This window comes from Odontesthes bonariensis, chromosome 3 (assembly GCF_027942865.1).
Source record: "Odontesthes bonariensis isolate fOdoBon6 chromosome 3, fOdoBon6.hap1, whole genome shotgun sequence".
NCBI classification, from domain to species: Eukaryota; Metazoa; Chordata; class Actinopteri; order Atheriniformes; family Atherinopsidae; genus Odontesthes; species Odontesthes bonariensis.
Genome location: NC_134508.1, coordinates 34,228,684 through 34,249,109, shown reverse-complemented (window position 1 = coordinate 34,249,109; position 20,426 = coordinate 34,228,684). Strand labels below are relative to the sequence as shown.

Here is a 20,426-nt window from a genome sequence, read left to right as displayed (position 1 = left end):
ATGCCTGTAGCTATCTATTGTGATTTCTCTTCCTCTTGCCTCACTGGGAGTAAGATTCCCTGAGCTGTGTACCTGTACAAGTGTTTTAGCAATGGCCTCTTCCACTTATTCAACATGCTCAAATATGCGTCATGTTTCAGACACCCCATTTGTGCATGTTAAACTGCTTGTTAATACGATGAGTGTTTTATTACTTTCCATGTCTTCCAAAAGAGAAAATAATCAGGATTTTGAGGATGTTACCGTTACACACCAGCTGAGACGCAGGGTAGCAAAACATTATGGGCGTGAAAACGAAACTTAGAAAATCGGCTCGGCGCATGCGCAAAACTAGCCTGGCGACGCCATCCTACGTACTTCCGCCCAAAGATTTTGGCTCCGCACATAGTCTGGCCAAATCCCCCTACCTCGGTTCGCTCAGTGTTTTGCCAATCAGCAAACAGTTGCGAGTGGTGACGCAGAACTCACGCGCGGAGTCCATTGTAGTCCATATAATTGTAGTTCAACCGCAGCGGAAATAAACATGGTGACGGAAGAACGCTAGAAGCTATCCATGAAGTTGTCTCAACTCTGGAGATCATTACACAATTAAAACAAGAGCAAGAGGAATGCCTCGTCAATATTGTTAGTGGCAAGGATGTCGTAGCTCTCCTTCCAACTGGCTTTGGGAAAAGTTTGATTTATCAAATGGTACCGGTATAATGAAAGCGGATGTGGGAAGCGTGATTCGCGAGCAAGCATGAACCTCGGCGCATAACCAACGTCATTTCTAAACATTATCATTGGTTAAGGGAACTCCGTTACTCCAATGAATTTAAGTTGCTGGGTAAGGTCCCGCCCTCCATGGAAACGGATTCCTCTTGGGTTTTCCCAGACTGTTTGACAGAGTCAACAGTCGGCTTTCGCCCAGGCTAGCGCAAAACCACAAAGTAGCAAATCTCGACAAGTAGGAGAAATCGACAGAACACCGGCTTTGACTCGTTTCATATTCCGGAGCATGGTTAGCCCGCAGGTGGTAAAACAAATTACTCGTGTTACCTTGTCTTGCGATTACTGTCGCACGGCATATCCAAGCAGATGTTCAAAACTTTGCATTACTGCCATCTACAGGACTCATGAGCTATTGCGGTATAAGGTATGGCAAAAAAATCTCTACCATTGGTGAAAAATACCGCATAAGGTATGATACCGTGCATCCCGCCCACCCCTACAGGTAGGGCAAGAAAGATAGTGCCATGGTGGTCCAAAGAGTGCAGGAAGGCTATCAAAGAGCGCAACAAAGCGTTTAGAATTTTAAAGAAAACATTGAACTTTGAGAATTTGATAAATTACAAGCAGTGTCAAGTGGTAGTGAGGTCTAAAGTTAAAAAAATCTAAGAGGGAGTACTGGAAAGCATTTTGTGAAACTTTAGACAGAACTACCCCAATAGGGGATGTATGGGGAATGATTAAAAAAATGAGAGGCATTAGGAGAGAGCTGGAATATCCAATAATGATGGTAGAGGACAGAGTTATTATAGGCAGTAAGGATAAGGCAGAAGCCATTGCTAAAACACTTGTACAGGTACACAGCTCAGGGAATCTTACTCCCAGTGAGGCAAGAAGAAGAGAAATCACAATAGATAGCTACAGGCATATGTTAGAGGAGGAGATGGGGCAGCAGAATGCTCTAAATACGCCCTTTAACCTGAGTGAATTGAATAGGGCGTTAAAGAAAGTGGGTAGGTCCACCCCAGGAAGGGATGAGATATGCTACATTATGTTGGAGAAATTGACTGTAATAATAATCCCTGTAATAATCCCTATTAGGAAGCCTGGGAAAGATGTAAAGATGCCATCAAACTATAGACCTATAGCGCTGACCTCACAGCTGGGTAAAATAATGGCAAGAATGGTGAATGATAGGTTGGTTTACTGGTTAGAAACGAGAAATATTTTGTACAGCTACCAGAGTGGATTTAGGCAGAGAAGGGGCACCATGGACCCAGTAGTGGCCTTAGAAGACTCAATAAGGAAAGCCCAAGTTGATAAGGAGACAGTACTGACAGTATTCTTTGATATAGAGAAGGCCTATGATATGGTCTGGAGAGAGGGACTCCTAATTAAACTCAGGCAAATGGGTATCAAGGGTAGAATGTTTCAGTGGGTCAAGGATTTCCTATCAGGCAGGAGAATCACGGTCAAAATTAATGAAGAGTTCAGCAGTGAATATACAGTGGAAAACGGCACTCCGCAAGGAAGCATTATCAGCCCGATATTGTTCCTGATCATGATTAATGATGTCTTTAAAGAGGTGCAGGAATCTGTCCATGTTGCTTTGTTTGCAGATGATGGTGCAATGTGGATAAGGGGCAGAAATGTTGATTTCATTGTGCGTAAAATGCAGCAGGCAGTAGACCATGTCCAAGCGTGGGCCCTTGAATGGGGATTTAGAATATCTATTGACAAAACTAAAACCTTGTTTTTTACTAGAAAGAACATTCCCATGGGTTTGAAGCTGAAGTTATCAGGCGCAGAACTAGAGAGAGTAAACTGTTTTAAATATCTAGGCCTGTGGTTAGATAAGAGATTAACTTGGTCTGTTCGCATGCAAAAAATGATTGAGAAATGTAAAAAGGTACTGAATGCCATGTGCTGTCTGAAAGGGGTGGACTGGGGAGCCAACAGGTCAGCCTTGAGAACGATATACATCAGCCTTATTAGGTCTGTATTTGACTATGGATGTGTCGTGTGGCTTACAGATCTGCATCTAAGACGCTCCTGGCAAAACTGGATGTTATTCAGCATAAAGCCGTAAGAACGCGTTGTGGAGCAATGAAGTCGACTCCTGTTAATGCTATACAGGTAGAGGTGGGGGAAATGCCACTGCATATAAGGAGAGATCAGCTGGCCTTAGTCTATTGGGCTAACCTCAGAGGGCAAAGGGAAGGCCACAGCAGTCTATCTGTGTGAACTCACTGCCAGGAGAAAGATAAACCAGGTAGAAGCTTTGGGTGGGTGGTTCCTCAAAAGGCAGAGGCCTGCAGGCACTTACTCTGTGTGCAGCTGTCACATATTCAGTTGTACCACCATGGCTGTTAAAGGAACCTGTAATAGATTTAGCACTTCTAGAGTTGAAGAAGCAAGAGGAGTTCAGCAAAGAAATGGTTGAGTGCCATATCAGAGCTCAGTACAAGGATAAACTTGTGTGTTTTACAGACGCTTCAAAGTCACCTGACGGGAAAGTGGGTGTGGCATTTGTAGTACCAGAGCTTAAGATGTGCAAAAAAGAAAGGCTAAACAATGATCTTGCTGTATACACCGCAGAACTAGTAGCCATCCTCGCTGCTTTGACCTGGATAGAGGGGAATAGACCAAGGAATGTGTGAGTATGAGTGCTAATTGCCTCAGATTCTGCTTCTGCCCTGATGAGTATTCAGAGTACCATGTCGGAGTCCAGACAGGATATTGTTTTAGAAATTGCACAGATGGTAAATGGAATTATAAACTCAGGCACCGATATCAGCTTCCTATGGGTACCAGTGTATGTGGTGCTACTGAGACCGTGGAGCATGTAATAGAGCAACGTGTCAGGTTTGACCAGGAGAGGCAGCACCTCATCCTAGGACTAGAGTCAGAAAGTGTGCAATTAAACATTAAAACAATACTACAGAAGAACTCAAGTGAGATGTGCTTTAAGTACCTTTTTCACTATCTAGAAGCCACATGACTGATTAGAAGGATATAATACCTTTTTTTAATTATTTATTTATTCTTATTTTTTTATATTTAGCTGAGATAGTTTTCGCCCAGACTCACACTCCATTTCAATAGGTGGCGGTAATGCTTCCAAAAGTTGTTTGCCAACCGCCAACAAAATAGAAGAAGAAGAAGAAGGGCAAGGTGAGACCATAGACATCATATATGATCTCCATGGTAACAAAAGAGCTGCTGGAGCCACCGGAGCTTTTACTTACTCACTGGCTCATTAACGTCCTTGTGATAAGTGGTAAGCCCTCAAAGCAAACTAATGTAATATTTTTATCACTTAAGTAGTTGATCAATGGCTCCATAGATGAGTCTCACATACATAGTCAAAAAGTAATTCACCTAATCTGCAGAAAAAACATTTATTCGTTTTTTGGACAACATTAAAAAGTAATACAGTTGTTTATTATTTGATGTCACAGAGCAGAGCAACCCCACGTAAGATCCAGTGGTCTGGTGACTGGACAGTAGGTAGCACCACTGCTGTGATGTAATTGAGGTCTGTGCGCCTTGGTTTCTTGTAGATGGGGCAGGCGTACAGCTTCGGATCCACAGGAGCATTGGATTTGATGGCAAACATGTGGATGACAGGCATGGGTGTGAAGAGTACTTTGGGTGAGGACTCGATGAGAGTGATGTTCTTTCTGTTCCAACCAGCCCCTTCCAGGAACAAACCATAGACATAAACCCCTTCCTGTAGAGGAAAGGCATTCAATAACAAAATAGCACACGGTTAAATTCCTTTCACATTTCCAGTGAGCAGAAAACACCCACTCACCGTTGGCGAGGCTGTGATCTCCTCCATTGACTTCTTCAGGACATTGTTGTTCAGTGTGACTGTGTCCAGAGCCCAGCCTTTGTTCGCCCTGGTTACTTCTTGTCTCATGGCTGTTAAAAAACCTGCAAACATTCAACTAAACATTAGGTCTAATAACGTGTAACTTTAGCTGCTGGAAGTCTTTAAGACGTGTCAGCTCCATCATGCTCAAAACTTCAAGGTCTTAACCAGTAATGCAGCCAACTCAGTGTTTAACATTGTAAAAGGCCTCATTCCATCAAAACCACAAACTCACCCTGAGGGTTAAAGAAACCCGTCATCCAAAACGCTTTGGGCCTTCCTTGAAACACCCAACTGTAGAACTGTTTGTTTCTCTGGATAAGCTCGGTGTACCAAAAGCCCAGAGTGGAAGACTCCCAGGAGATCTTCCTCCACAGGCTGGGCACACGAGCGTCAAAAATATTGTCCAGAGCATCACGAAGGTTCTAGGAACAAAGTACATACCAGGAGTTTGAAAGCATTTTAAAGCCTCCTGAAAATCTCATCTAACTCTAACAGACAATCGTTGATGAAAAAACTGAGTAACAAACATACAGAGAAGTGCGTATCTTAAGAAGCAAATATGAAGCGATGTGCTGAGGAATCAGAAATCTTACATCACTCATTATTATTGTGCCATCAATGGCCAGCTTCAGGTCAGTCAGACTCGAGCGCACCACAGAGATGATCCTTTGCATTCGATCCACTTCCTGACGTAGGAAGATGTTCATTGGGTTAAGAGCTCCCATTGTCAACAGTCTGGCTCTGACCTGAACCCATCAAAGTTACAGAGTTTAGATTAAGAGAACGTGTACTTTGGCCTGTAAAAAACCTAATGATCCTACCAACTGACCTCATGTGGAATGTAATTAGCGGGCAGTTTGTCCAACATGTCCTCTGCCATTTTGTGGACGATGGACTCCCGAGTCTCTCCAGATCCCCCTCCACTTTCCTTGGGCTGAATATTTGTGATTGTGTCTAACACCTCAGCAGATGTGTTTGTCTGGTATCTGGTCAACATTCATTATAGAAGAGAAATGCAATAACCTCAGAGACTCTAAGTACAGTAAATACAACAAGACCGCTTTTAAAGCTGCAGTCGGCAGGTTTTCAAAATTGCGAGTCTAAAGTCGGAAAATTCAAACTGATACACTCTCAGGTCCCTCCCCCAACCTCTAACAAGCTCCGAATCGCCCCCCAAACCCCTCCCCCTCTGTGGACGAGGTTGTGCACGTGAGTTCACACCAGTGTGAGCGCACACAAGCTGGGGCAGACTCACGCTCAGCAGCGTGTGCACAAGCTGTGATTGACAGGTAGGATTCCTCCACCCTAACGTGATTGGTTAAAAACAGCCGGGAGCGCTCGGTTTTTGCAAGCATGATTACAGGCTTCAGAGGGAGCTACAGATTTCGTTATTTTTCCTAAACAGCCTATTTAATATTCTACTTCCAGAATCCCATGACAGTTCAAGCTAATATGACTAAAAAAAAGTTGCCGGCCGCAGCTTTAATGCTTCATCATGACGACACTCTCCTTACGTGATATCAGCATTAGCGTGCAGCCCCAGTGCTTGGGGTGAATCCTCAGTGGGTAAACTCTGAATGTTATCCATGTACTCTTCTATTGTCTTACACACCGCAATTTTGTAGCCCGTGTAAAAGCAAAATGTTGGGTCAAACATCTTCTTACTGAACCACACCTGTAATTAAGAACATTGAGCTTCACGTGTCGTATCAAATGTAATACAATGCAACATAAAACACCGGGAGTTGTAACACACGAATCAACAAAAAAACTGGGATTATTACACGAGCAAAACACTTCAACAGGCGTTTGTCATAGTCATCTGTGACCCTTCCTCCATATTGCACCTCAGCGAGCATGTATCGCAAGGTTATCCATGACACATCCTGTGGGGGGGGACACAAAGTAGTGAGTGAGGGAGGGAGGATGACATACAAATATTAAACCAGGGCTGCAAAACGCTCACCTTCTTGGGGCCGCAATCATCCAAGTGTCTTTCAACAAATTCAACACTTGCAGAGAAATCGGCCGAATTGAACTCGTAAGGTATGTTCCAACCTAAGGGTCCAAATTTACGTCGTTCCTTACAAAGCAAAAAAAAAGAAAAGGTTACCATGTAAAATCAGAAAATCCCTGTGTTATTATGACGAACAGCCTTCCTTCTACTGGAGGAAAAAAGTCACAGACACGAGTTGATTTGTGCTACACTGGAAAATACAAACCACTCAAACTTCAAAAGGCTATAAAATAAACTAAAGCCAACACATTCTCAATATGGTAATGAGGTGGAAAATTTCCCTAATGCATTATTAAAATGGCACAAATGATTTCATTATCAATTATGAAATTAATAAGAAAAAAAAGGCTACCAAATTAAGTAGTGCCATTGTCAAGGTTACGGTACTTCTAAATATGGTTAGTTCACTCTGTTTCTCATATAACCTGTGCCAGGAGCAAAGCATGTATTCTTTTTTAATATTTCCTTTAAATAAAGTTCCACTATGACACGCGTGAACTTAGAATGCGCAGTACCTGCACAGCAGTGTGTAAAAAGGCCACACCGTACAGCAAAGGCTTCCACATGGGCAGGTTGCTGACTTCCAACTGGTTCTGTGAAATTCCTGCAAATGTTCGTTTCAAACCAGCACGTATTCCCTGGGGGGGGTCGTTGGTGAACTTGATGGAAGACTTAAAAGGGAAAGAGTGAGAGACAGTCTGTGCGTGTACAAAAACTTTTAACACCTTCCTTTTTATGACGATGTTGTCAAGTCTCACCTGTAGGAGTGTGATGGAGAACAGATCGTGTGGCTCTGTGGTGATCCACACCCTGAACGTGTCATGCATGCTCTCTGTAACTGTGATAGTTTCTAGCAGCTCATCCATAAACTGCAACCCCAGGTGACAGTTCTGCAGAAGGACCCAACCTCCCTGTACACATCCAGACACAAAAGCCACGGATCAGGTCAAACAGTCAGCCATTGCTGTTGAAAGCAAGAAGCAACACTCTAGCTTGCACATCAGGACAATCCAATACACTCCCACATGAAAGCATTCACCAGATGCCGTCACCTGCTGGAAGCTGCTTTACTTTGTGAACTTTCTATGAAACCATTTGCTTGTCCACATGCACGAGAGCCACTCCTGAGCCTTGTGGTCATATACGTTCGTTCCAACAACACAGTCAGCATTTATGATTACCGCCCTATGAGGGGTGCTTTCACAAATGCAGTTTGCATCTAGGCTTATAAATGGTATGTAATGTTTTAATACTGCCAGCTGGCATTTCTAAGCCCTGGCTGCAATGCTATTTATAAACTCTGATTTCCATTACAAATCCCACTCAGACATGGTCAATTCTGTGTGTATGGCCATTTGCAAACCACAACTGGCAATATTAACACTATCTAAAACATCAGATGAAAGATGACATCATTAGCTTTTCGATGCTATATCGATTTTACGTCTAAATGTTCCCCTTGCTCAGTATTCATTTATTTATCTTTTTAATGGCGGTCAAACTGTTAGCTGGTCTCAGAGTTCACAGGTTCCCTCCAGACCCTGAATTGAGGGGTTCTTGGTCAAAGAACTGGTACCAATCCTGGAACTGCCTCAGTTGGAAAGGCTTAACTCATGCATTATACTTCTTCAGTAACTTCTAAAAGCACCTCTGTCATTGATGTCTTGACCAGCTTCCTTGCATGCACCTCTTGTCCTTGTCCCATAGATATTGCTCTGCATTCTGTAAACCGAAACAGTGGGAGTATTTACATAGACATGAACATATAGAGTGCATTTAAATAGTGCTTTCCCCCCTGGTCTAATCCACCACTCAGGACTTTGCAGTACAAGCCACAGGCCTTTAACTATACTGTACATACAAAACATAATTATCTTTCTAACACAACATAACACACACACTTACACAAGGATGAAACATTACGGGGAATTAAGGGCCACGGATCAAACCACAGACCTTTCAATTAGTGGAATTTTAACAGCCACAATCAAATGAATTTATGCTCAGGAAAACAAATACATGAGCTGGATTGCCCAGTGAACACCCAAGGTGCCACTGCAAAGAGCACACAGCAACCAACATCCAGGATCCTGTTGGTTACCACGGTCACAGGGACATCAATCACAAAATTTGGGTTTCATACCGTTCTAACTGAATCAAAAGTAGATAGCGTCGCAAGTTGGGAACTGGTCTGAATGTAAACACAATCAGACGTCAGGAGATTTTGGCATTACATCTTCAGCAGAAAATAAAAAAGTTCAGTAAAATAAAATAAAAAATGGGGCAGGACAGGGCAAACTCACCGAGATTAAGTTTCTTGGCAAGTGCTTCGATTTGTTCGGTGGGATCTGAGCCCATAGAAAGGAAGCAAATGAGGGGGGTGCGAGGATCACTTTCCTGCCAGGTGCTGTGAAGGTTCAAGAGGACAGGCTCAACGAATCTCATGCCCAAAGAGTCTCCCACATACTTTCTGGCCTGAGACAAGGTGCGATCAGGGCACCAAGACCTGTGAGAAAAAAAGCTTGTGAGGTGATTGCATTTTATAATATGGTGTATTCAAACATGTAATCAACATTCAAGTAGGAGGACCCAACCTTATCAGCAAAAGCTTATGGAAAACATCAAGAGAGTTGTATCCATCTGGAGTGACGCCTTCCTCTGGGGCATCAAGATTGAGCCATGCTTTCCAGTTTTTCCCATTTTGGGACACCTACAAACCATGTCAATACCAAAACTGATGACACTACAAGCAGATGAAGAATTCAGATGTCCAGATCATTCGTGGATCTATGGCTTACCTGGTTTATAATGTTAGTGAACTGTGGCAGCTTGCTGAGTTCTACCAAGTTCAGCCACACCATATCCAGGATCCAGCTGAATGGCTTTGATGGACAGGTCTTCAGGTCAAGAGCTGCGCCACCTATTGTTTCATCAATTATGTTCAGAGATGTCAAGTCCAAAAGGCAATTCAACTTTTCCTGGGAATGATGCACACCTTACCTTTAATAAGAATCTGAAATTTGTTGTGTTGTATTCTGTTATTCTGTAAGTCAATCTTGAGGGCCAGCAGGAGTGTGAAGATGAACTTGTGGTTTTCATAAAGGCTTCTGACTGTGTATCGGAAAACCTCAAACGTCAGATATTCAATAATATTTGCAATCCGCTTCTGAGTTTTGGAGGCCTTCTCAGACCTGCAAAAGCGCATTAATTAAAAACAAAAAATCAGCATAAAAAAACGAGGGAGGCAAAGACACAGAGAACAAAGCATATTTGAAGAATACGACCACACCACAGCGTGGTTAAAGAAACATCTTTGTCAACCTATTGTTCTTTCCAGACAAATTTGTTGGTCATTAGAGGAAGTAATGGTTGGAATAGTTTCCGAGCTTTAATCTCAAACATCTTATGATAAGACTGTGCAGACATACTTCTTAAATCACGATAAAGCCATACCTTGCGAGTGACAGATCAAAGATTTTGAGGAACTGACCCAAGGAGGTCTGGTACATGATATTGACCATGCTCATCTCCGTGATGAGGAAGTACAATGTGCTTCCTCGAGAGGCAACTGGATGGTATTCTTCTTGAGCGACATTGATCTTTACTTCTGCTTCAGCTGCAACACTGAGCTTTGCACTAACTTCCGCAGCAGTTTGCTTAGTCGTGGTCAGAATGCCAATCATGGAGTCATCGTCAACCAAAGAACCTTTAACCAGACAAACAGACACACTTTCACTTTAGGAAAAAGAACAGGTATGACTGGAGAAACTGGCATTAGTCTACAACAGTAACTATAGGACCTTTAGTGCTGCTGAGTTTGTACAGCAAATTGTCTTCCAACTCCTGCATCTTTCTTTTATTAGCAGTTACATCCTCAATTAGTTTCAATCTTTCTGCTTCTAGCTCCTGTTGAGATGAGTGAAAAAAAACCAAGAGCCAGTCAATATCATATTCTTACACTGGAAAAACAGTTATCTAAAACAATCACAGATAAAGTTATATTTTTAAACCAAATGGGGAAAGCAAGCTGCGTTTCTGGAACAAATGGCACACTCACGTATTTTTCTTTGAGGATGACTCGGCCGAGCAGCTGGTTCTCCAGGCCCTTCATGTTTACAGTGAAATCAATAATGGATGTTTTTGCGCTGACCTCTGGAGTGTATGCTGGATTAGGCAGTTTGGTAGTTATATAGAGCTGGAACCCATCCATTACGTTTACCTCTTTGTCTCCTACTTTGACCTATAAAAAAACATTGAAGACAATTTTAAGAGTGTACACATTTTAAAGTTGTATTGGTAAATTTGAATGGACATGAAGGTTAAAAATACCTTGAAACTGGTCCCAGATTTGATAAAGTTTTTCTCGAGCACGTTGTCCAGGGCTGGGTCGAGCTCCTCAAATATATCCTCAATGAGCATTGGGCGTCCCATGGAAATACAATCTTCCAAATGTGTGCGAAAGAATTTGTGGTTGAGGGACGTGACCTGAACATGAAATCAGTTTACTTCTACGACATGCTTTACTTAAGCGTGTAATTAGGGTAAAAATGACACAAGTGAAAATCATTTGGCTATATACTTGAAGTTCGTTGGCCTCTTCCTTTTTCTTAATCCAAGCTTTTCCCTGAGTCTGTGGATCGATGAGGAGGGGATATCTTGTTGCTTTTGTGACGATGATGCCATTCTGAACTGACAAGTCATCTCCCGGGAGTCCCTGAAGGTTCCACTCACTTATCTTAAATATTAAAAATGATAGTCAATGGTTCAAATGATTTTTTTTTACTTTTCACAGGACTAGTATCAAATAAAAATAGGCTGGCATTGTTCTCACATTGGGAGCATCCACCAGGGCAGAAATGATGTTGAGATTTTCTGTAAAAGGGATTTTGTGCTTCCGGAGCTCCGCCTCCCAGATGTCCTTCAACAACATATCACGGAAACTCTGGTTGAATGGACCGCAGTACGACAAGAAGCCGGTGAGCTGGAGTACGTCACCCACAAGTCTGAAAACAAAGGCAGAAGCAGCTGGACTCATATAAAAGCCATTATCAAAACCTTTTAAATCTGTCCTTGAAGAACCAATCCTGAATTCTAGTAATGAACCTCTTTAAAGACTAACCCCCCTTGGAATATAACATTTTGATATTCAATTGCATTTCCTTTGTAACCTGCCTGTTTATTTGTGACTTAAATTCTTTGCGTTGCTCGATCCAGCGAGCTTTCTCTCCACTAAGTCCGTCAATAAGTGCAGATGCAGCCTGCATTTTATTCCTACACATCTCAGCATCATCCACCAATTCCTGAAAGACAAGACGCCTGTGTCAGCTACAATCTCTAGATTTAAGTCAACGCAGTCGTGACATTTTTCAAAAGGGTGCGTCACACCTGTTTCTCTTTCATTGCAGCGTCGCATTTGGCCTTGACTTTGTCAAACTCTGCTTGCTTTTCAGCCAGCTGAGTCTCTGCCGCGCACAGCTCGTTATTAGCCACAGTTAGACGGTTCTCTTGAATGGCAAGGTTGGCCTGGAAACAAACAATGCAGTTATACTGTACCATAAAAAGGCTTTGGGCTAAAAATGAGGTTAAATCACCTATTTACCTAAAATGGATTCAAACAGGCTGAGAATAGAGAGTTTTAAATGGCATTATTGGAGAAGAATAGCCGCCTACGACAAATCTAAAATGAAAAAGAAAAAAAAAAAAAACAGTCGCCAACATGATGAACTTTAACTTTACCTTGAGTGGCAACACTTCTTTGTTGATGGCAAAGAATGAGGCCATAGCACGAGTCCATGCGAGCAGACCAGCTACACTACCACACACTTTCTTGGCATTTTCCATGGTGTAATCCTCCATGTCAAAGTAAGGCTGCAGTAGTTCCACAGTTTCCTCGTTAATGCTGTCCTTTGGGAACTGCTGGAGGCTTGTCAAGAAACCAGAGCCACTCATAAGCTGAAAAGGACAAAACAAATGAATTCATGCAAATGCCATTTGTGAGGAAGAACACGCCGCTCAGTTTTGCACTCAGAGCAGAATTATCCAGCTGCCATCTTTTCATCCCCATCCATCTTCAACTTTAAATCGTGCTGCATTCGCTTTAACCCAAAAGCCAGATGTCAAGACTAATTTGTTCTTGCTTTTTGTTTAGTTAAGTTTACTTAAGAAATCAATTTGATAATAATCCAACTTCTTACAGGCCTTCTTTCATTTCATGAGCTTTCAGGCTACCTACTGTACCTTCTCACATATTAATGCACTTTAAGGGTTTTTAGGTGTGAATTGTGTCCAAATTTACATTTGCATGGAAGCATCAAAGCTGTAGAACAAATCTCAAAAAAGGCACACCCTGCAGAAGAGAGGAGCAGAGTTGAGTCCGCTGGCTCACTCCACCTCCTAAAACTAATACTGAAAAAAAGGCCTGCAAATGTGGGCTTGAAAAGAGCTGCTGTGTTATATCTCTGTAGTATTTCAACCAAACATGACACATTTAAGACCTCAGGGCACAATGTGTCTCCTTTAATATATGAGTGGAATTCATATATTTATCATTTGCAACAACTGAATTTTTAGAAAAAGGAAATTTGTTACCTTCAGTGCTTCTGACCATGATGGTTTAAGACAGCTTCGTTCTGGATCACATGTAACAGGGTCTAACTTTTTGTTAAATAAAATCAGACAGCAGTCCATGATCCTCATGACCAGGTGTGGAGGCTTGGCCAATTTTCTCACTGTGGCAATGTCAGCTGGCTTGATGGTCTGTGGAGTTTTTAAGTATATCATGTAACATATCGTAGAATGCACGGTGTAAATATCTTCAAATAAGTCAGAGATATCTCACATTCAGTGCAGCTGTAGCTTCTTCTAAAGCTGGCCTGGCAGCCTCCAGCTTTTCCTCAGCTATAGCTTTCTCATACTCTATTCCATCCACAATTTTCTGGGCTCTGTCCTTCACAACTTGGACCTCATTCTTCACAATGGTTGCAGCTTTAGCACTGACTGTCACCTCTGCCAGCACCTTGGTGAATGCAAAAATAAACATCTCATGCCTTCAAATGCATCATACGCGTGCGTCCATGGTGTTGAGCTTTCAAACAGCTTTTCAGAAATGACAAAACCTCTGTCAGCTATTCACATCAAACCAGAAGCTAATTTCCACAATGAACCTATGAATAAACTGATTCTGCTACCTCACTATGTACAGAACTCAAATTGTTCTTAATTTTATGGTTTTACATTACTGTGGAAGTACTGATTGGAGGAAAGTTGCTCATAAACATCCATCCATCATCAATCTTATCTGCAGGTCACAGGAGCTTGGACGTATCTGATTTACCTTGTCAGCTTTGGCAGATGCAATAGCGAGCTCTTTTTCCTTTACTTCAAGATCTTTTGATAATTGAGCCACCGACTTACTGGCCTCCATCAGTTTGTCCAAACCTGGAAATCAGTAACATCTGGTGTAATCTTTTACAGGAGTAGACCATACAAAATCCTCCATAAAGTACACAATCTTTATAAAGACACAACTGCCTTCCTGTTCAAATTCCTTACCAACATTCATGCGCTCTGCCAAAGTGTTGATATAGTTGTGCTTTTCGGCATATAATGTTTTGTAACCATTTATAAAAGAAAGGTAAGATTTAGGGGTGACGTGAGCTCGTCTTCGAAACCTGAGAGATGAACAACATACAGCGTTAGGACTGTGTTTGATAGCGTATGTTTCTGAACAAATTGGATTTGTGTAAATGTGATACCTTTCAAAGTAACTTTCACATGTTTCAGATACTTTGTGATGATAAGTTCCCATGGTGGTCATCACTGAAGTCTTCACATCAGCTGGACAAACCATGTGAAACTTAGATAAGAAATAGGTGGACACAGCAACCAGAGCCTCATTGGGCCAAGGGGTGAACCAGTCCATTGTGCAGCCGGAAATCAAGCCCGGAAACTTCAGACATCTGGAGCGAAACTTCTGCCCCACCTTTAAACAAGAGTAGAGTAAAACTCCAATGAAAAGGTTCATTTATGGAGGTAGTTATGGGTGTAAGTGTATATATAATGTCACTGTTGAGCATCTAAACATGCTGTGAATAAAAAGAGATTTGGAATAAAAGTAGCAAAAGTTTGGGCGGTTGCTTTTGGGTATAAACAGAAAATATACAAAGTTTCAACTTACCGGTGAGAAGCACAGAACAACGTGTAAATTCTTCCTAAACCGAGATATAAAGTAGTCATAAAGATTGTCAAAAGTTGGTGGAATTCGAGGAAACTCCTTTTTCATAACTGGGATCAGGTTCTGGGTGATCTCTTGCATCTCATCTTTTGCAAAAAGATTGGAGACCTGAAACGATTACAACATGGTCAGGACCAGCGAAGCTTTTCCTTTGAGACGTTACATTCTGCCCCACCTCTTTGTTTCAGTCATACAGGACCAATTCCAGTCCGTTTCAATTAGACTGAAGATTCCAGTGTTCAGTTACACAATCAGCAGATATTCAGATACGCCTTTATACCTTTATGAGATCTCACCTCTCCAGAAGAGAGAATATTGTTGAGGTACTCGAGGAAAGCCTCATCCTTGATTTCGTTGTCTGTAAAGACGAAGGTGATGCCTTTGCCCTCAGCCCCCGCTGTGTTATACAACAGTTTCAGGTCATCCATGAAATTACTCATGTTGTATGTTCTAAGTAAGGAAAAATAAACACCACATAATTGGAAAGAAGGCCCAGCATTTCACTTTCAGTGCAAATGCAACTACAAACAGCTCATGGCTTCATAGGACACTCATTCTTGTATTTTAAAGGTAGGGTAGGAGATCCTGGATTTTGGGTCCAGCGAAGCTGCATTTTGAAAATACACAGGTAAAAAGTCCCAACCCTTTTCTTCACTTTCCCCCCGAAGGCACGCCTCTAGAGTACATGAACGCGCACGAGCAAGAAGGTGCACGAGCGCTGTTCTGACAGCAAGCATCGATTGTTGCCGTATTTAGTATTTAGTTTATGCTAACTATACGTTTAATAATGCTAGGTGCTAGCCAAGCTGGCTCTAGTTTAGCTTCCTGCCAAGCTTCTGGACGTGTAATTCGTTCACGGAGCAGGGTACGCGCACAGGGGGGGGGGGGGGGGGGGGGGGGGGGGGGGGGGGTACTGTATTCATGTGCTTGACCAATCACCCGAGACCCTGGAAGAACGTCTATAGTAGGAGCTCACAGTTTATAGAACTCCTTCTGTGGCGTCTTTAATTTCTACTTTGGAGCGGGAGCTTTCCCAGCATAACGGAGACATGAAGGTGACGTGATAGGTCCAGATGAGGTAAGTGTACAGTGACTGGTTGAAGGTATGAACACACCACTGGAACCACTACTATCAAAGAGAAGTAAAAAAACTAAAACAAACAAACCTATTTAAAACATTGCCTATAAGCAATATATAATAAGAAATTATTGTATTATTATTATTTTTTTGAAACAGAGGAATGGACTTAAAGTGACACCTAGGGCCGACTGAGACAGGTTTGCAGGTTATATCACTTGAATGCAAGCAGAAAAAAAGCCCCTGATGGTTCATTGTCCTTTGGGGAGCGCCTCTAACCCTCAGAGAGCCCCAAGAACAGTTTGATCAGTGTGATTAAAGTCCCTACAAACAGAGCTCTCACAACTATGACTCATCTCACTTGGTTAATGTGATCTGGAAGATGCTGTATCCAGCTATGTATGAGGCCAGGCGCGTCAGACTCTGTTTTCCTGATCCTCCCACTCCCACAAGCAGGGCATTTCCATTGTCAGTGCGAATGATTCGTGAGACCTAAAGAGGAGCAAATCTAAAAAGAATCAGTATTATATCTAGCCTAGTCTACAAGAAATGCATCAGCTATACTCGCTTCAGGTGTCACCTTGACAAGATGAGTCATTGCGTCTTTGAAGAAAACCAGATCCAGGGTGGAGCCCCTTACTACCTCATTGTGCTGAGCTTGATACATCACAAGCTTATCTGATAAGAACTGAAAATCTGGCACCTGAAACAAGTTGTTCATACAGATTATGGTGACAGTTTCCTCCATCAACTTACTACCATGAAACTATCAAGCGCTGATGTACGAATTCAGATTTCACACCAGTTCATAGATCTTAGGGGCATCAAAACAGGCATCATCGTCTTCCTCTCCAGTTGGCTCAGGTGCATCTCGGAGGAAGTCCACAAAATACGGCTCAGAATGAAGCTCTTGAACGAGGTTTGGGTCAACGTGCTCTTGGATGACACGACATACAGCCTTCTCAAACCAATCTCTGTCCTCAGAGCAAATAAACCTGCAACAAAGCAAAGTCTTAGAGTAATGCTTTCTTCCAACTTTTTGTTTTTTAACTTAAAAAAGGATTTTACCTGTCTGCTATCACCCTTGTACATTCACACTTGAAAAGAGCCAATAGGGTGGAGATGTCACCACACTCCTCTGCCTTAACGTTTAACATTCCCTGCCAGATCCTGGACAAGTCCCTCAAATTGAAAATGTAGTGGAACTTTGATGGTGTTGGAAGCATTTTGACCTTCAATGTGGTGTCATAAAACAAGTTAACAAACTTATCAATACCATATACCTATAATCAATTCCTATTATAAACTTCTCATCATATTCCAGGTAAGTACCTTTGTCCACTGCCAAACGATCCTCCCAGCAGACACTAGACATTTAACCATTGCTGATATGCTTGGCTGGAATGCCCTGCATTCATGGAAATATCCAGAGCCAATCACACCTGCACAAAAAGAACATGAAGAAACCGTTAACTGTAAAATGAAAACTACAGTAATGGAAGCAGAACAAATGTGATTATTTTAGACCAACCTACCAAAGATCTTATCAATGGAGGTGTTGGCTGGCAGAGTGCAGTTGAAGACTGTAAACTGTCTCTTCAGTCTTTGTGGGATGTCATTTCTACCCCCACCAGGGTGGATCATGGCAGCCAGAATCTGTGCATCCTCAATCGTGGTGAAATCTCCTGGTTTATCCAGATTGTACATGCCAGTCATTTCCATCATCTGGCGGACTATCTCATTTGTGATCTGGTTGGATAGCCACATAAAGTAACTCATCAGATTAAAGCGACAGATAGACAGACAGATGTTCATTAAAAAAAAAAAAGAAAGCAACACCTGATCTCCCCATTCGTTGACAATAGGCATATTTATGTCATCGATGAAGATGGTCATCCTGCGTCCTCCTGGGGGTCCATAGGTGCTGCCAATCCTTTTCTCAATGTAACTTTCCACTGATCGCTGTGTACGAAGAAAGTTTTTGCAAACATGAACCAATGTAGGACTGTAAAAATTCAAGCACAAAAAACATTTTAAAATATCTTTTACCTGATACATCAAGGGCTCTGTGGCAGATGAGAAGTTCAGTGATTTGAACAGATCCGTCTCAGGATCGTATTTCTTTGCATAGCCTTTGATCATCACTGTCTTCGCTGTCCCTTGTTCACCAATAAGCAGTACGGCCTGTACATATAAAACATTTAGAGTTTAGACAAAAAGTAACATATTTTTAAGTATAAACATTATCTAAATATTCTTTTAAAAACCACAAGATCACCTTGTGTTGTTTGGCAATAGTCTCCAGCAAGAAAGAGGTTCTTGTGTTATCCACATTTGGAACAAGAATGGAGGTGTAGTCAGGCACATGGTCAGTTGGATAGACATATTCCTCCACAAGATTGTTCCAGTGACACCATTCACCTAAAACAAAAGTCGCCATTCTTTTTAGTCACATATAAACCCATTCTCATCCCATCGTTGTCAAAGCTGGCGATGTGCTGAACGTATGCACAATGGGTCCTTTCATGTCTGTGCTGTGGCGCACCACTCGAGGCAGTATCAGACATCTAAAGCAAATATTTCTAATACATCTTATTTCACAACAATTAACAACGTATAACTGATACTAAAGATTACTCTCAGGTGGGTATATGCAGTGCGAAGGGGTCTTAACAAAATCTCCGAATCTGATGCCTCTGGAATGAGACCAGATTCTGTAAACCCTGTTGAGGGTAGCAGGAGGCTGAAGCCTTTAACAGCTGCTATTGGTTAAGAAGGCAGGGACGCTAGAGCGTCCAACACAAGACTAATACAGAGACGGACAATCAGACACTCGCAACTACAGTGTAAGCCATGCAGATACAGGGAGGGCACACAAACCCCGCAATAATACCCTTTTTGCTGTGAAGTGCTAACTTAACCACCATGCCACCACATTCAAATGCTTGTTCACTTTAAACTATACAAAAAAAACATCAAATTGATGCTCTTTTACGTGTCAAATAACTGTACCGTTTGTGTTGACCATGTACTCAAATATAGTCTCTCCCGGCTTGGTTTGAGGCACATCAATTTCGCTTTCATGACCTCTCATGAAGACCTCCAGCTTGTCTCTGTCCTCTAATTCTAAAAGAGCTCCCAGACTCCACATCAGGCAAAAGACAAAGAGGCGCTCAAGGTGCTTGCTTCCAGCAAAGCCCTCTGTCTCCTTGGTTGGGAGGAGGCCCTCCAGCAGATTGACGGACTGAAGAAGGAACATAGTCAAACAATTCAGGCTTCGAGGCATCATCTGATTCTGTTTTTATTCTCAGTCTTTTTTTTTTTTTAAATACACACCTGTATTATGTAGTTACACTCCAAAAGCTCCATTTTGGGTTTAAGGTTTTGCCTCATATACATGTAAACATCCTCAAATGTCTTTTCATATAAACCGATGATGCTCTCTGCCTCTCTAGCAGGGCGCTTCTTGGCCCATCCCTGCGATACAAAAGCCAAGTTCTATCTAAGCACTGCTTACAAAGCATTGTTCTTTTTCAGGAAAAAAAAAGTCTTCAACACTTAGATATCACAAAAGTACCTGGAGGATGGGTAGCCAGCTGAGAGCTGAGGAGCTTATAAAAACCATTCCCACACGGGACACAGTAGCAGGGGAGGCATTATCCATGTTGTGCACCTCAAACACCAACTTGCAGGATGGTGACATGACGATGCGGTCACCATTAGCCAGGGTCAGTGTTTTGTTATCATCCAGGACTGAGTTGAGGTTCTCGATCCATATTGCATCAACGGGACCATCCAGCACAATCCAGATGACTTCCCCTGAAGAGTAAACCCGTCGAAGCAATTAAATGTTTGAGTTCTCCGGCAGCCTCTGGCACTTTGTCAGTCACTAATGAGCCGCTGTCCCACTACTGGATCAAAAGTGGGCGAGCCAGTGTGTGCCAAGGACAACAGCATCTCCACTGTCATTCCCAGAACTTAAAAGGGGCCTGTTTTGGGGTCCCGTAGGAACAGGAGCCTGGGATTTGCCCCAGCTGCTACCCTCGGACCAGACAAGGCTAAGTGTAGTTCCGTATGCGGTGGTGTCAATCTGAAAGGTGGGTTTACATGTCAGGGACGAGGTGCTTACGACCAAGGCAGCTCGGCGGGTCACCATTTTGTTTTGTTGTGTTTTGGTTACAACGCACTGTGCAGTAAACCATACTGGCTGTCTCATGTGACGTCTCATATTTTAGCTCTAAATATGCATGAACTGGCATCTATAGCTTAAGAAAAGTGCTCAGCTTCTGAGCTGACATTTTCATTGTCTTGTTGAAGCTGGGCAGTAATATCGTGCAGATGCAGTATTTAGCATCACATTAAAATTGCAACAACCTTTATATTGTGTTATACTGAATGTAATATGATAAAAATGTCTAAAGTACAATACTATGTATTGCTTAGATATTATTTAATACAATACCGTTTTCATTTGGACAGTTTTATATTTTTTCTTAGGATCTCATCTGTA

At 42.2% G+C, this 20,426-nt stretch overlaps 1 pseudogene; it reads right to left on the bottom strand.

Moving 5' to 3' along the window:
• Positions 1-4,149: 4,149 nt before the first annotated feature.
• Positions 4,150-20,426, bottom strand: part of LOC142376965 (dynein axonemal heavy chain 8-like) — a 57,873-nt pseudogene continuing 41,596 nt past the window's right edge.